We start from the raw sequence: 5,665 nt of genomic DNA on the forward strand, positions 1-5,665 counted from the left end.
CACTTTGTCTCCAATCTAGATTTGATGATCGACTTGGTGTTTGTCATGTCGAGCTTTATATTGAGCTTGACTTTTCTCCAACTACTCCTACACTGCCTGGTGAATCATCTAAATTCGCTAAATGAACTTCTGCACTTTTTCCCTATCATCTTGCCCACTAGAATCTTCATGTTTCCCAAAGACCATGTCTAAGGGATCCTTTGGCAAATATCCAAAGCATGTCTCAGACAGTGAGCTCTAAGTGGATGAATGCACCACGTGGTTGTATGCATGTTTTACATAAGGAAGTTGCTTGTCCCACAACTTGGGATGCTTGCCACAATAGCCTCAGAGTAAGTATCACTATGCAATTGACGACCTCTATTTGTCCTTCGGTCTGCAGATGAAATGCCATTCTCTGCTTCAACTTGGTGTCCATCATTCTCCACAAAAACATCCAAAAGTCTCCAAGAAATCAAGAGTCTCAATCAGAAACAATGGTTGTGGGCAACCCAAAGTGGACCCATACAAATTGGAAGAAGAGATTTTCAGTTTGCTCTATAGTGACCTACTTTTTACAAGGGAATAAGACACACATTTTGCTAAATCGATCCACAACGATATATAAATAGCCATGACCTCTCCTAGGCAAAGGCAAACCACCTACAAAATCCATCAACACACTTTCCCATGGATGAATCAGAACAAGGAATGGTGTGTAGAGCCCCAATTTTCTATTAGTGGGCTTGATAACTGAACACAACACACAACCTTTACATATCGAGTCACAATATTTTTCATGTGAGGTCAATAACACAATCTCTGCAAATGACAAAGTTTTCCCTGCACCAAAATGACCTGACACAAGAGAGGTATGTGCCTCTCTAATTACATGTATTATCTCATTGGTGGGGATACAAAGTTTTTCAAGGTGGTACAACAACTTTCTGTGCAAATGGTAATTGTCCACTTGCGATCCATGAGTCATATTTGCATAAATCTCCTTAAAACCATCATCATCGACATATTTTTTAACATAATTTCAAAAGACAAAGAGGCATTTTTGAAAAACTATAGATGCAGAAATAGGAGGGCGAGAAAACATATATGCCACTTTGTTGTTGGTGCCCTTTTTCTATTTTATTACCAATTGAAACTACTATAGGAATCCCATCCATCTGAAATGACATACTTGTTGAAACTTGGTTTGCAATTGGAGGTATTGCAAAGCCTGGTGATATGTGTGAATGATGGTCTCCTTGTCGATCAAATAGTGCTTCCACTTCTTCATGGTTTCAACCAAGGAATACAACTCCTTGTCATATGTGGGATAGTTCACGACAACTTGGGAGAATGTCTCTGAATGGTAACATATAAGTTTCCTCTGCTACATTAATACTGCTCCCATGGTGTATCGACTAGCATCTGTCTCAATCTCAAAAGTATTTTGGAGGTTAGGTAAGGCCAAAATTGGTGCGGTATTGATCTTCTCTTTCAATGTATCAAAGGCTTTCTGCTTCTTTCCTCCCCACTGAAAGGTTTGCTTCACACTTGTCAATGCATGTAAAGGGGATGCAATGATGGAGAAGTTGGAATGAACCTTCTCCAGTATTGTACTGCACCCAAAAAGCTACGAACCTCTGTAACATTGGTGGGTTTAGGCCACTTTACAATCACATCAATTTTAGAAGGATCTATTTTCAATTGTCCACCACCGACAATGTGACCCAAGTAAACCAAAGAGGTCTTACCAAATTCACACTTAGACATTTTGACATACAATTTTTCTTTTTTCAAAACATCAAGCAACTTTTTAACATGACTCACATGATCATCCCATGTCCTACTGTAAACAAGAATGTCATCAAGATACATAAGTACAAAATCATCAAGAAAAGGCCTGGAAATATCATTCATCACCCTCATGAATGTGGCTTGAACATTTCATAGTCAGAATGGCATCATCAAGCACTCAAACAACCCCTATTTCGTCTTGAATGAAATATTCCATACATCTTGTTCTGCAATCTTGACCTGATGATAACCACTACACAAGTCCAGTTTTGTGAAATAGACAACATTTTTCAGTTGATCTAACAAATCATCAATGCAAGAGAGAGGGTATTGATTCTTCACCATTATTTTTTTGGGTGCCCTATAATCCACACACATCCTCCATGTGCCATCCTTCTTTGGCACCAACATGATTGGTGAGCCACATGGAGAAAAACTTGGCCTTATGACCTCTTGGTTCAACAATTCCTGCACATGTTTCTTTATCTCCTCCATCTCAATGGTTGACAAACTGTACATACTAATGTTAGGTAAAGGAGCATCATGCTGCGAGTGAATCTCATGTTGGATCTCACGCTTTGGAGGAAACCCACTTGGTTCCTAAAAAAGCCCATCATAGTTAGAAAAAAATTCATACAATTCCTTTTTACGAATGGGATCACAACCTTGGAAAGCTTCAGATGTCTTGACATCTTTTTTTCTCACAACCATGAGCATGTACCCTTTTCTATAATTAATCAATCTCTTCATCTAACCTGCACTTACAAGATTGGCACTGATTTTGGTGTGATGAGATCTAACAATATATTCCACCTTGTTAGCGCACATAATGTCTAGGCACCGCGACAACAACTTAGATCGGGGGCTGTCACCCTGATCCCCAATCTCTCCATTTAAGTTGTCTCCCTACAACAGGCTAAGGGGGGTAAACCCTATGGAAAAGTGGAATGAAGAAGAACTAGTTGGGAACCAAACAGTTCGGGAGACACAATGAAGCGATCAAGTACTTGATTAAGATTTAGCAAGACTTATAGGATTTGATTAGATTTTAAACGATTGATACCAGTGCCTTAAGGAGTCAATGATCTTGCTAGGGAAATTAAGGCCAAGTAATCGATTAACAACTGTTGCTTAGATGAATGACTATTTTATATGAAATGCAGATCCTAAAACTAATGTGAGATGCAAGCATCTTGGTTAATTTTAGTTAAATTCCTACTTAAATGTGAACCCTTCAATCCTTTCTGTGTTGAGCCCGATTTCATAGTAATTGGCAGATGTTAAGAAATTGATTGTATAACATAAATAGTTACCGAAAGGAATAAATATAAAGATAACCAACAACAACCATAAACACACATGTTTATCTAGGAAAACCCCAAATCCGGGGAAAAACCCAACCTAATGATATCTCATTAGCATTGGCCAAAAACATGGCCAATCCGACCAAGTGAGCCTTCACCGCTCACCTCCAGGCCTTACATTACAATGAAGTCCTTCCAGCCTTTTATAAGCTCCATAACATATAATACCACGGGCGTAATACTATGGGTGCATAATACCATGTGCCCCAAAACCATAATTGTTTAACCTGGTCAACTTTGACTCTATCTCGAGTCAAGTTTACCTAACAATTCCACCTTAAACTTGACTTGGGGTTCCTTGACTAAATCCAGCCAAAACTTGCTAAGTGAGACAATCCCGCTCACTCTAGCCCTTACCCCCCTCAAATTTCTTTTTACATGGGGTATTGTTAACCTTCCACCCCCCCTATCACCTAGGTCTAACCTAGACTTTACCAGAGATTATCCAGGGGTACACATGCCTTACCAGGTCTTATAGTAGTATGCCCATTTACATGCAATAATTTTGACTTCATTAATTTTTTTAATTTTTTTTAGCTGCTGCTTTTCTGACCCATCCTCTCGTCACATACTCTCCAATGATACCTTAGCCAACTTTTAAGTTCTGGATGTACAACTCACCACAAGCAAAACTCATCAATCATGTGACCATGTTATGCCATTCGTAGTTGTATTTTCTCTTGCAGTCTCCTGAAATCAAATTTATTAACAAATTCCAAGCACACAATAGATCAGCCATTATTTGTGCCTTATTACCATGAGCTTTGCGATATCATAGCTCCATCGCATCAAGTTCAGGCCTTCATCCTCTGAAACACACAGACATTTAAAATTTTATGATGCTACTCATTGTCCCACTTGAAGAAACATGCTCATTATTTCACGCTTGCTCTTCCACTTGAAGAAACATGCTCATTATTTCATGCCTACTTTTCTACTTGAAGAAACATGTTCATTATTTCATGCCTGTTTTTTGGTGTCATCATTCATGAGATTTACCACACATTCACCATCTGTTGGGCATCCACGGACTCCCACTGTGCTTTGTAATCATAAACCAAAAGAAGTTCTTGTTCTTCAAAGCACCAGCCCTTGAGCGACACCAAATTCTTGTGCCGCAGCTACCCAATAGCCGCGAGCTCGACCTTAAAGGTCTTCTCCAGGCTACTACGCTCGCCGTTCTCGGAAAGACATTTCACGACCACAATAGAGCCATCGCTAGGCAAAACCACCTTGTAAACCCGACCGAATCCCCCGCTTCCGAGCAGCTCATCCTTGCAGAAACCCTTGGTGGCGATGTAGAGCTCCGCATAGCTGAAAACCCTGGGGTTATCAGGGCTAAATTTTCCAGGATTCAGCTTAGTTAGGATAACCCCAGGAGTATCATGAAACTCCGGGCCTTTATCGCTCGGCCATATCTGCCTCAGCCAAGCCTTCCACCGCCATCTCGAAGCCTGTGCTCGGATTCGAGCCAGGTACCTCCTTAATTTCACTCCTTTAATCCTCGGCAACAAATCTAAACCCCCATCCAACCAAAGACGCCATTCATGCTTCTTTAGAAGTCGATTAACAGTCGAATCCACGAACTTGGAGGTCAACCCATTGCAACAACCCCTACGCATTCTCTACATATGATATTACTGCTTGCTACTGCGTGATCCTTTAGTGCAAAACACAAATGTTATAAATCCCCACTGCAAATAACTGCTAGCCTATTTCATAGAAGTTCATTAAGAAGTTGACCGCAGGTCGAATCCTGATAAGGACAAAATCAGGCTTCCGTATAATGTTTCCGCGTAGGTAGTCATTATGATGGGAATGAAACTCATGCAGATCATGTCCAAGTTGACACCATTCCGCTGCAATCGCCCTTCATATTTACCGCATGCATCATCGATTTCATATAACCATGGCCTTGAAACCCTTTCTGGGATCTTAGATCTATGCAGCTCAGGCCTGCCACATTATGGATCCGCTCTCCAACCACTTGCGCCTAGATTTGATCTGTGCCCAGATCAACATCGATCTCTCTAACGCATACATGAGAACTGTATCGCAATTCAACCACTAGTAATATAGCAGTCTCATAACCATGCTACCTCAAATCTCCAGATCCAGACCTCCATGAGTGCAGCAAATCAAATCTCTTTCATTCACCAAGCCAATAAACCCCTTGGCAACAAAAGCGTCCCTTTAAAGCCAACATTTGGCTCTGATATCAATTGTTAATAAATTAACTGTATAACATAAATAATTACCGAAAGGAATAAATATAAAAATAACCAACAACAACCATAAGCACATAAACACACATGTTTATCCAGGAAAACCCCAAATCTGCGGAAAAACCAAACCTAATGATATCTCATTAGCATTGGCCAAAACCCTAGCCAATCTGACCAAGTGAGCCTTCACCGCTCCCCTCCAGGCCTTACATTACAATGAAGTCCTTCTAACCTTTTATAAGCTCCATTACATATAATACCACGGGTAGAATACTATGGGTGCACAATACCATGTGCCCCAAA

The sequence above is a fragment of the Pinus tabuliformis genome, chromosome 4_1, assembly GCF_031772625.1.
Source record: "Pinus tabuliformis cultivar Carrire ecotype Pingquan chromosome 4_1, CPIR1, whole genome shotgun sequence".
Classification (NCBI taxonomy): Eukaryota; Viridiplantae; Streptophyta; class Pinopsida; order Pinales; family Pinaceae; genus Pinus; species Pinus tabuliformis.